Genomic DNA, 12,920 nt, shown 5'->3' on the forward strand with positions numbered 1-12,920 from the left:
GTGCAGTGACTCGAGAGAGTGCACTTGCACCACTGGAATGCAGAGAAGTGAGTGCAGAGAGTGCACTGCCACCACTGGGGATGCAGTGCAGTGAGTCCAGAGAGTGCACTGGCACCACTGGGGATGCAGTGCAGTGAGTCCAGAGAGTGCACTGGCACCACCTGTGATGCAGTGCAGTGAGTCCAGAGAGTGCACTGGCACCAATGGGGCTGCAGTGCAGTGAGTCCAAAGAGTGCACTGGCACCACCGGGGCTGCAGTGCAGTGAGTCCAGAGAGTGCACTGGCACCACTGGGGATGCACTGCAGTGAGTCCAGAGAGTGCACCTGCACCACTGGGGATGCACAACAGTGAGTCCAGAGAGTGCACTGGCACCAGTGGGGATGCAGTGCAGTGAGTCCAGAGAGTACACTGGTACCACTGGGGATGCACTGCAGTGAGTCCAGAGAGAACACTGGCAGCAGTGGGGATGCAGTGCAGTGAGTCCAGAGAGTGCACTGGCACCACTGAGGATGCACTGCAGTGAGTCCAGAGAGTGCACTAGCACCACTGGGGATGTGTCCAGTGAGTCCAGTGAGTGCACTGGCACCACTGGGGATGCAGTGCAGTGAGTCCAGAGAGTACACTGGCACCAGTGGGGATGCAGTGCAGTGAGTCCAGAGAGTGCTCTGGCACCACTGGGGATGCACTGCAGTCAGTCCAGTGAGTGCACTGGCACCACTGGGGGTGCAGTACAGTGAGTCCAGAGAGTGCACTGGCACCACTGGGGATGCACTGCAGTGAGTCCAGACAGTGCACTGGCACCACTGGGGATGCCCTGCAGTGAGTCCAGAGAGTGCACTGGCACCACTGGGGATGCAGTGCAGTGAGTCCAGAGAGTGCACTGGCACCACTGGTGATGCAGTGCAGTGAGTCCAGAGAGTGCACTGGCACCACTGGGGATGCAGTGCAGTGAGTCCAGAGAGTGCACTGCCACCACTGAGAATGCACTTCAGTGAGTCCAGAGAGTGCGCTGGCACCACTGGGGATGCAGTGCTGTGACTCCAGAGAGTGCACTGGCACCACTGGGGATGCAGTGCAGTGAGTCCAGAGAGTGCACTGGCACCACTGGGGATGCGGTGCCGGGAGTCCAGAGAGTGCTTTGGCACCAGTGGGGATGCACTGCAGTTACTCCAGAGACTGCACTGGCACCACTGGGGATGCAGTGCAGTGAGTCCAGAGAGTGCACTGGCACCACTGGGGATGCACTGCAGTGAGTCCAGAGAGTGCACTGGCACCAGTGGGGATGCAGTGCAGTGAGTCCAGAGAGTGCACTGGTACCACTGGGGATGCACTGCAGTGAGTCCAGAGAGTACACTGGCACCAGTGGGGATGCAGTGCAGTGAGCCCAGAGAGTGCACTGGCACCAGTGGGGATGCACTGCAGTGAGTCCAGTGAGTGCACTGGCACCACTGGGGAAGCAGTGCAGTGAGTCCAGATAGTGCAGTGGCACCACTGGTGATGCAGTTTAGTGAGTCCAGAGAGTGCACTGGCACTACTGGGGATGCAGTGCAGTGAGTCCAGTGAGTGTACTGGCACCACTGGGGATGCACTGCAGTGAGTCCAGAGAGTGCACTGGCACCACTGAGAATGCACTTCAATGAGTCCAGAGAGTGCACTGGCACCACTGGGGATGCACTGCAGTGAGTCCAGAGAGTGCACTGGCACCACTGAGAATGCACTTCAGTGAGTCCAGAGAGTGCGCTGGCACCACTGGGGATGCAGTGCTGTGACTCCAGAGAGTGCACTGGCACCACTGGGGATGCAGTGCAGTGAGTCCAGAGAGTGCACTGGCACCACTGGGGATGCGGTGCCGGGAGTCCAGAGAGTGCTTTGGCACCAGTGGGGATGCACTGCAGTTACTCCAGAGACTGCACTGGCACCACTGGGGATGCAGTGCAGTGAGTCCAGAGAGTGCACTGGCACCACTGAGGATGCAGTGCAGTGAGTCCAGAGATTGCACTGGCACCACTGGGGATGCAGTGCTGTGACTCCAGAGAGCGCACTGGCACCACTGGGGATGCACTGCAGTGAGTCCAGAGACTGCACTGGCACCACTGGGGATGCACTTCAGTGAGTCCAGAGAGTGCGCTGGCACCACTGGGGATGCAGTGCTGTGACTCCAGAGAGTGCACTGGCACCACTGGGGATGCACTGCAGTGAGTCCAGAGAGTGCACTGGCACCACTGGGGATGCGTTGCCGGGAGTCCAGAGAGTGCTTTGGCACCACTGGGGATGCACTGCAGTTACTCCAGAGACTGCACTGGCACCACTGGGGATGCAGTGCAGTGAGTCCAGAGAGTGCACTGGCACCACTGGGGATGCACTGCAGTGAGTCCAGAGAGTGCACTGGCACCACTGGGGATGCACTGCAGTGAATCCAGTGAGTGCACTGGCACCACTGGGGATACAGTGCAGTAAGTCCAGAGAGTGCACTGGCACCACTGGGGATGCAGTGCAGTGAGTCCAGAGAGTGCACTGGCACCACTGGGGATGCATTGCAGTGAGTCCAGAGAGTGCACTGGCACCACAGATGATGCAGTACAGTGAGTCCAGTGAGTGCACTGGCACCACTGGGGATGTAGTGCAGTGACTCGAGAGAGTGCACTTGCACCACTGGGGATGCAGTGCAGTGAGTCCAGAGAGTGCACTGGCACCACTGGGGATGCACTGCAGTGAGTCCAGAGAGTGCACTGGCACCACTGGGGATGCAGTGCACTGAGTCCAGAGAGTGCACTGGCACCACTGGGGATGTAGTGCAGTGACTCGAGAGAGTGCACTTGCACCACTGGGAATGCAGAGAAGTGAGTGCAGAGAGTGCACTGGCACCACTGGGGATGCAGTGCAGTGAGTCCAGAGAGTGCACTGGCACCACTGGGGATGCAGTGCAGTGAGTCCAGAGAGTGCACTGGCACCACCTGTGATGCAGTGCAGTGAGTCCAGAGAGTGCACTGGCACCAATGGGGCTGCAGTGCAGTGAGTCCAAAGAGTGCACTGGCACCACCGGGGCTGCAGTGCAGTGAGTCCAGAGAGTGCACTGGCACCACTGGGGATGCACTGCAGTGAGTCCAGAGAGTGCACCTGCACCACTGGGGATGCACAACAGTGAGTCCAGAGAGTGCACTGGCACCAGTGGGGATGCAGTGCAGTGAGTCCAGAGAGTGCACTGGCACCACTGGGGATGCAGTGCAGTGAGTCCAGAGAGTGCACTGGCACCACTGGGGATGCACTGCAGTGAGCCCAGAGAGTGCACTGGCACCAGTGGGGATGCACTGCAGTGAGTCCAGTGAGTGCACTGGCACCACTGGGGAAGCAGTGCAGTGAGTCCAGATAGTGCAGTGGCACCACTGGTGATGCAGTTTAGTGAGTCCAGAGAGTGCACTGGCACTACTGGGGATGCAGTGCAGTGAGTCCAGTGAGTGTACTGGCACCACTGGGGATGCACTGCAGTGAGTCCAGAGAGTGCACTGGCACCACTGAGAATGCACTTCAATGAGTCCAGAGAGTGCACTGGCACCACTGGGGATGCACTGCAGTGAGTCCAGAGAGTGCACTGGCACCACTGAGAATGCACTTCAGTGAGTCCAGAGAGTGCGCTGGCACCACTGGGGATGCAGTGCTGTGACTCCAGAGAGTGCACTGGCACCACTGGGGATGCAGTGCAGTGAGTCCAGAGAGTGCACTGGCACCACTGGGGATGCAGTGCAGTGAGTCCAGAGAGTGCACTGGCACCACTGGGGATGCACTGCAGTGAGTCCAGAGAGTGCACTGTCACCACTGGGGATGCAGTACAGTGAGTCCACAGAGTGCACTGGCACCAGTGGGTATGCAGTACAGTGAGTCCAGAGAGTGCACTGGCACCACTGGGCATGCAGTGCAGTGAGTCCAGAGAGTGCACTGGCACCACTGGGGATGCGGTGCTGGGAGTCCAGAGAGTGCTTTGGCACCAGTGGGGATGCAGTGCAGTTACTCCAGAGACTGCACTGGCACCACCGGGGATGCAGTGCAGTGAGTCCAGAGAGTGCACTGGCACCACTGGGGATGCAGTGCAGTGAGTCCAGAGATTGCACTGGCACCACTGGGGATGCAGTGCTGTGACTCCAGAGAGCGCACTGGCACCACTGGGGATGCACTGCAGTGACTCCAGAGAGTGCACTGGCACCACTGGGGATGCACTGCAGTGAGCCCAGAGAGTGCACTGGCACCAGTGGGGATGCACTGCAGTGAGTCCAGTGAGTGCACTGGCACCACTGGGGAAGCAGTGCAGTGAGTCCAGATAGTGCAGTGGCACCACTGGTGATGCAGTTTAGTGAGTCCAGAGAGTGCACTGGCACTACTGGGGATGCAGTGCAGTGAGTCCAGTGAGTGTACTGGCACCACTGGGGATGCACTGCAGTGAGTCCAGAGAGTGCACTGGCACCACTGAGAATGCACTTCAATGAGTCCAGAGGGTGCACTGGCACCACTGGGGATGCACTGCAGTGAGTCCAGAGAGTGCACTGGCACCACTGAGAATGCACTTCAGTGAGTCCAGAGAGTGCGCTGGCACCACTGGGGATGCAGTGCAGTGAGTCCAGAGAGTGCACTGGCACCACTGGGGATGCGGTGCCGGGAGTCCAGAGAGTGCTTTGGCACCAGTGGGGATGCACTGCATTTACTCCAGAGACTGCACTGGCACCACTGGGGATGCAGTGCAGTGAGTCCAGAGAGTGCACTGGCACCACTGGGGATGCACTTCAGTGAGTCCAGAGAGTGCGCTGGCACCACTGGGGATGCAGTGCTGTGACTCCAGAGAGTGCACTGGCACCACTGGGGATGCACTGCAGTGAGTCCAGAGAGTGCACTGGCACCACTGGGGATGCGTTGCCGGGAGTCCAGAGAGTGCTTTGGCACCAGTGGGGATGCACTGCAGTTACTCCAGAGACTGCACTGGCACCACTGGGGATGCAGTGCAGTGAGTCCAGAGAGTGCACTGGCACCACTGAGGATGCACTGCAGTGAGTCCAGAGAGTGCACTAGCACCACTGGGGATGTGTCCAGTGAGTACAGTGAGTGCACTGGCACCACTGGGGATGCAGTGCAGTGAGTCCAGAGAGTACACTGGCACCAGTGGGGATGCAGTGCAGTGAGTCCAGAGAGTGCTCTGGCACCACTGGGGATGCAGTGCAGTGAGTCCAGTGAGTGCACTGGCACCACTGGGGGTGCAGTACAGTGAGTCCAGAGAGTGCACTGGCACCACTGGGGATGCACTGCAGTGAGTCCAGACAGTGCACTGGCACCACTGGGGATGCCCTGCAGTGAGTCCAGAGAGTGCACTGGAACCACTGGGGATGCAGTGCAGTGAGTCCAGAGAGTGCACTGGCACCACTGGGGATGCAGTGCAGTGAGTCCAGAGAGTGCACTGGCACCACTGGGGATGCAGTGCAGTGAGTCCAGAGAGTGCACTGGCACCACTGGGGATGCACTGCAGTGAGTCCAGAGAGTGCACTGTCACCACTGGGGATGCAGTACAGTGAGTCCACAGAGTGCACTGGCACCAGTGGGTATGCAGTACAGTGAGTCCAGAGAGTGCACTGGCACCACTGGGCATGCAGTGCAATGAGTCCAGAGAGTGCACTGGCACCACTGGGGATGCGGTGCTGGGAGTCCAGAGAGTGCTTTGGCACCAGTGGGGATGCAGTGCAGTTACTCCAGAGACTGCACTGGCACCACCGGGGATGCAGTGCAGTGAGTCCAGAGAGTGCACTGGCACCACTGGGGATGCAGTGCAGTGAGTCCAGAGATTGCACTGGCACCACTGGGGATGCAGTGCTGTTACTCCAGAGAGCGCACTGGCACCACTGGGGATGCAGTGCAGTGAGTCCAGAGAGTGCACTGGCACCACTGGGGATGCACTGCAGTGAGCCCAGAGAGTGCACTGGCACCAGTGGGGATGCAGTGCAGTGAGTCCAGTGAGTGCACTGGCACCACTGGGGAAGCAGTGCAGTGAGTCCAGATAGTGCAGTGGCACCACTGGTGATGCAGTTTAGTGAGTCCAGAGAGTGCACTGGCACTACTGGGGATGCAGTGCAGTGAGTCCAGTGAGTGTACTGGCACCACTGGGGATGCACTGCAGTGAGTCCAGAGAGTGCACTGGCACCACTGAGAATGCACTTCAATGAGTCCAGAGGGTGCACTGGCACCACTGGGGATGCACTGCAGTGAGTCCAGAGAGTGCACTGGCACCACTGAGAATGCACTTCAGTGAGTCCAGAGAGTGCGCTGGCACCACTGGGGATGCAGTGCTGTGACTCCAGAGAGTGCACTGGCACCACTGGGGATGCAGTGCAGTGAGTCCAGAGAGTGCACTGGCACCACTGGGGATGCGGTGCCGGGAGTCCAGAGAGTGCTTTGGCACCAGTGGGGATGCACTGCAGTTACTCCAGAGACTGCACTGGCACCACTGGGGATGCAGTGCAGTGAGTCCAGAGAGTGCACTGGCACCACTGGGGATGCACTGCAGTGAGTCCAGAGAGTGCACTGGCACTACTGAGAATGCACTTCAGTGAGTCCAGAGAGTGCGCTGGCACCACTGGGGATGCAGTGCTCTGACTCCAGAGAGTGCACTGGCACCACTGGGGATGCACTGCAGTGAGTCCAGAGAGTGCACTGGCACCACTGGGGATGCGTTGCCGGGAGTCCAGAGAGTGCTTTGGCACCAGTGGGGATGCACTGCAGTTACTCCAGAGACTGCACTGGCACCACTGGGGATGCAGTGCAGTGAGTCCAGAGAGTGCACTGGCACCACTGGGGATGCACTGCAGTGAGTCCAGAGAGTGCACTGGCACCACTGGGGATGGAGTGCAGTGAGTCCAGAGAGTGCACTGGCACCAATGGTGATGCACTGCAGTGAGTCCAGAGATTGCACTGGCACCACTGGGGATGCAGTGCAGTGAGTCCAGAGACTTCACTGGCACCACTGGGAATGCAGAGAAGTGAGTGCAGAGAGTGCACTGGCACCACTGGGGATGCAGTGCAGTGAGTCCAGAGAGTGCACTGGCACCACTGGGGATGCAGTGCAGTGAGTCCAGAGAGTGCACTGGCACCACCTGTGATGCAGTGCAGTGAGTCCAGAGAGTGCACTGGCACCAATGGGGCTGCAGTGCAGTGAGTCCAAAGAGTGCACTGGCACCACTGGGAATGCAGTGCAGTGAGTCCAGAGAGTGCACTGGCACCACTGGTGATGCAGTACAGTGAGTCCAGAGAGTGCACTGGCACCACTGGGGATGCACTGCAGTGAGTCCAGAGAGTGCACTGGCAGCACTGGGGATGCACTACAGTGAGTCCAGAGATTGCACTGGCACCACTGGGGATGCAGTGCAGTGAGTCCAGAGAGTGCACTGGCACCACTGTGGATGCAGTGCATTGAGTCCAGAGAGTGCACTGGCACAACTGGGGATGCCCTTCAGTGAGTCCAGAGAGTGCACTGGCACCAGTGGGGATGCAGTGCAGTGAGTCCAGAGAGTGCACTGGCACCACTGGGGATGCACTGCAGTGAGTACAGAGAGTACACTGGCACCAGTGGGGATGCAGTGCAGTGAGTCCAGAGAGTGCACTGGCACCACTGGGGATGTGTCCAGTGAGTCCAGTGAGTGCACTGGCACCACTGGGGATGCAGTGCAGTGAGTCCAGAGAGTGCACTGGCACCAGTGGGGATGCAGTGCAGTGAGTCCAGAGAGTGCACTGGCACCACTGGGGATGCAGTGCAGTCAGTCCAGTGAGTGCACTGGCACCACTGGGGGTGCAGTACAGTGAGTCCAGAGAGTGCACTGGCACCACTGGTGATGCACTGCAGTGAGTCCAGACAGTGCACTGGCACCACTGGGGATGCCCTGCAGTGAGTCCAGTGAGTGCACTGGCACCACTGGGGATGCAGTGCAGTGAGTCCAGAGAGTGCACTGGCACCACTGGGGATGCAGTGCAGTGAGTCCAGAGAGTGCACTGGCACCACTGGGGATGCACTGCAGTGAGTCCAGAGAGTGCACTGGCACCACTGGGGATGCAGTGCAGTGAGTCCAGAGAGTGCACTGTCACCACTGGGGATGCAGTACAGTGAGTCCACAGAGTGCACTGGCACCAGTGGGTATACAGTACAGTGAGTCCAGAGAGTGCACTGGCACCAATGGGCATGCAGTGCAGTGAGTCCAGACAGTGCACTGGCACCAGTGGGGATGCAGTGCAGTGAGTCCAGAGAGTGCACTGGCACCACTGGGGATGCAGTGCAGTCAGTCCAGTGAGTGCACTGGCACCACTGGGGGTGCAGTACAGTGAGTCCAGAGAGTGCACTGGCACCACTGGTGATGCACTGCAGTGAGTCCAGACAGTGCACTGGCACCACTGGGGATGCCCTGCAGTGAGTCCAGAGAGTGCACTGGCACCACTGGGGATGCAGTGCAGTGAGTCCAGAGAGTGCACTGGCACCACTGGGGATGCAGTGCAGTGAGTCCTGAGAGTGCACTGGCACCACTGGGGATGCAGTGCAGTGAGTCCAGAGAGTGCACTGGCACCACTGGGGATGCACTGCAGTGAGTCCAGAGAGTGCACTGGCACCACTGGGGATGCAGTGCAGTGAGTCCAGAGAGTGCACTGTCACCACTGGGGATGCAGTACAGTGAGTCCACAGAGTGCACTGGCACCAGTGGGTATACAGTACAGTGAGTCCAGAGAGTGCACTGGCACCACTGGGCATGCAGTGCAGTGAGTCCAGACAGTGCACTGGCACAACTGGGGATGCGGTGCTGGGAGTCCAGAGAGTGCTTTGGGACCAGTGGGGATGCAGTGCAGTTACTCCAGAGACTGCACTGGTACCACCGGGGATGCAGTGCAGTGAGTCCAGAGAGTGCACTGGCACCACTGGGGATGCAGTGCAGTGAGTCCAGAGATTGCACTGGCACCACTGGGGATGCAGTGCTGTGACTCCAGAGAGCGCACTGGCACCACTGGGGATGCACTGCAGTGAGTCCAGAGAGTGCACTGGCACCACTGGGGATGCACTGCAGTGAGCCCAGAGAGTACACTGGCACCAGTGGGGATGCACTGCAGTAAGTCCAGTGAGTGCACTGGCACCACTGGGGAAGCAGTGCAGTGAGTCCAGAGAGTGCAGTGGCACCACTGGTGATGCAGTTTAGTGAGTCCAGAGAGTGCACTGGCACCACTGGGGATGCAGTACAGTGAGTCCAGTGAGTGTACTGGCACCACTGGGGATGCACTGCAGTGAGTCCAGAGAGTGCACTGGCACCACTGAGAATGCACTTCAATGAGTCCAGAGAGTGCAGTGGCACCACTGGGGATGCACTGCTGTGAGTCCAGAGAGTGCAGTGGCACCACTGGGGATGCACTGCAGTGAGTCCAGAGAGTGCTTTGGCACCAGTGGGGATGCACTGCAGTTACTCCAGAGACTGCACTGGCACCACTGGGGATGCAGTGCAGTGAGTCCAGAGAGTGCACTGGCACCAGTGGGGATGCACTGCAGTGAGTCCAGAGAGTGCACTGGCACCACTGGGGATGCAGTGCAGTGAGTCCAGAGAGTGCACTGTCACCACTGGGGATGCAGTACAGTGAGTCCACAGAGTGCACTGGCACCACTGGTGATGCAGTGCAGTGAGTCCAGAGAGTGCACTGGCACCACTGGGGATGCAGTGCAGTGAATCCAGTGAGTGCACTGGCACCACTGGGGATGCAGTGCAGTGAGTCCAGAGAGTGCACTGGCACTACCGGGGATGCAGTGCAGTGAGTCCAGAGAGTGCACTGGCACCACTGGGGATGCACTGCAGTGAGTCCAGAGAGTGCACTGTCACTACTGGGGATGCAGTGCAGTGAGTCCAGAGAGTGCACTGGCACCACTGGGGATGCAGTGCAGTGAGTCCTGAGAGTGCACTGGCACCACTGGGGATGCACTGCAGTGAGTCCAGAGATTGCACTGGCACCACTGGGGATGCAGTACAGTGAGTCCACACAGTGCACTAGCACCACTGGGGATGCAGTGCAGTGAGTCCAGAGAGTGCACTGGCACCACTGGTGATGCACTGCTGTGAGTCCAGAGAGTGCTCTTGCACCACAGGGGATGCAGTGCAGTGACTCAAGAGAGTGCACTGGCAGCACTGGGGATGCAGTGCAGTGAGTCCAGAGAGTGTACTGGCAACACTGGAGATGCAGTGCAGTGAGTCCAGAGAGTGCAATGGCACCACTGCGGATGCACTGCAGTGAGTCCAGAGAGTGCACTGGCTCCACTGGGGATGCACTGCAGTGAGTCCAGAGAGTGCACTGGCACCACTGGGGATGCACTGCAGTGAGTCCAGAGAGTGTACTGGCACCACTGGGGATGCACTGAAGTGAGTCCAGAGAGTGCACTGGCACCACTGAGAATGCACTTCAGTGAGTCCAGAGAGTGCACTGGCACCACTGGGGATGCACTGCAGTGAGTCCACAGAGTGCACTAGCACCACTGGGGATGTAGTGCAGTGAGTCCAGAGAGTGCACTGGCACCACTGGGGATGCACTGCAGTGAGTCCAGAGAGTGCACTGGCACCAGTTGGGATGCACTGCAGTGAGTCCAGTGAGTGCACTGGCACCACTGGGGATGCACTGCAGTGAGTCCAGAGAGTGCACTGGCACCACTGGGGAAGCAGTGCAGTGAGTCCAGAGAGTGCAGTGGCACCACTAGGGATGCAGTGCAGTGAGTCCAGAGAGTGCACTGGCAGCACTGGGGATGCAGTGCACTGAGTCCAGAGAGTGCACTGGCACCACTGGGGATGCAGTTCAGTGAGTCCAGAGAGTGCACTGGCACCACTGGGGATGCAGTGCAGTGAGTCCAGAGAGTGCACTGGCACCACTGGGGATGCACTTCAGTGAGTCCAGAGATTGCACTGGCACCACTGGGGATGCAGTGCAGTGAGTCCAGAGAGTGCACTGGCACCACTGGGGATGCAGTGCATTGAGTCCAGAGAGTGCACTGGCACAACTGGGGATGCACTTCAGTGAGTCCAGAGAGTGCACTGACACCACTGGGGATGCAGTGCAGTGAGTCCAGAGAGTGCACTGGCACCACTGGGGATGCAGTGCAGTGAGTCCAGAGAGTGCTCTGGCACCACTGTGGATGCACTGCAGTGAGTCCAGAGAGTACACTGGCACCACTGGGGATGCAGTGCAGTGAGTCCAGAGAGTTCACTGGCACCACTGGGGATGCAGTCCAGTGAGTCCAGTGAGTGCACTGGCACCACCTGTGATGCAATGCAGTGAGTCCAGTGAGTGCACTGGCACCACTGGGGATGCAGTGCAGTGACTGCAGAGAGTACACTGGCACCACCGGGGATTCACTGCAGTGAGTCCAGAGAGTGCACTGGCACCACCTGTGATGCAATGCAGTGAGTCCAGTGAGTGCACTGGCACCACTGGGGATGCAGTGCTGTGACTCCAGAGAGCGCACTGGCACCACTGGGGATGCAGTGCAGTCAGTCCAGTGAGTGCACTGGCACCACTGGGGGTGCAGTACAGTGAGTCCAGAGAGTGCACTGACACCACTGGGGATGCACTGCAGTGAGTCCAGACAGTGCACTGGCACCACTGGGGATGCAGTGCAGTGAGTCCAGAGACTGCACTGGCACCACTGGGGATGCAGTGCAGTGAGACCAGAGAGTGCACTGGCACCACTGGGGATGCCCTGCAGTGAGTCCAGAGAGTGCACTGGCACCACTGGGGATGCACTACATAGAGTCCAGAGAGTGCACTGGCACCACTGGGGATGCAGTGCAGTGAGTCCAGAGAGTGCACTGGCACCACTGGGGATGCACTTGAGAGACTCCACAGAGTGCACTGGCAACACTGGGAATGCAGTGCAGTGAGTCCAAAGACTTCACTGGGACCACTGGGGATGCAGTGCAGTGAGTCCAGAGAGTGCACTGGCACCACTGGGGATGCAGTGAAGTGAGTGCAGAGAGTGCACTGGCACCAGTGTGGATGCACTGCAGTGAGTCCAGAGAGTGCACTGGCACCACTGGGGATGCAGTGCAGTGAGTCCAGAGAGTGCACTGGCACCACTGGGGATGCAGTGCAGTGAGTCCAGAGAGTGCACTGGCACCACTTGGGATGCAGTGCAGTGAGTCCAGTGAGTGTACTGGCACCACTGGGGATGCACTTCAGTGAGCCCAGAGAGTGCACTGGCACCACTGAGAATGCACTTCAGTGAGTCCAGAGAGTGCACTGGCACCACTGGGGATGCACTGCAGTGAGTCCAGAGAGTGCACTAGTACCACTGGGGTTGCAGTGCAGTGAATCCTGTGAGTACACTGGCACCACTGGGGATGCAGTGCAGTGAGTCCAGAGAGCTCACTGGCACCACTGGGGATGCAGTGCAGTGAGTCCAGAGAGTGCACTGGCACCACTGGAGATGCAGTACAGTGAGTCCAGTGAATGCACTGGAACCACTGGGGATGCAGTGCAGTGAGTCCAGAGAGTGCACTGGCACCACTGGGGATGCACTGCAGTGAGTCCAGTGAGTGCACTGGTACCACTGGGCCTGCAGTGCAGTGAGTCCAGAGAGTGCACTGGCACCACTGGGGATGCAGTGAAGTGAGTCCAGAGAGTGCACTGGCACCACCGATGATGCAGTACAGTGAGTCCAGTGAGTGCACTGGCACTACTGGGGATGTAGTGCAGTGACTCGAGAGAGTGCACTGGCACCACTGGGGATGCAGTGCAGTGAGTCCAGAGAGTGCACTGGCACCACTGGGGATGCAGTGCAGTGAGTCCAGAGAGTGCACTGGCAGCAGTGGGGATGCAGTGCAGTGAGTCCAGAGAGTGCACTGGCACCACTGGGGATGCAGTGCAGTGAGTCCAGAGACTTCAC

Source organism: Anser anser (assembly GCF_964211835.1).
Source record: "Anser anser genome assembly, chromosome: 12".
In the NCBI taxonomy this organism is placed as follows: domain Eukaryota; kingdom Metazoa; phylum Chordata; class Aves; order Anseriformes; family Anatidae; genus Anser; species Anser anser.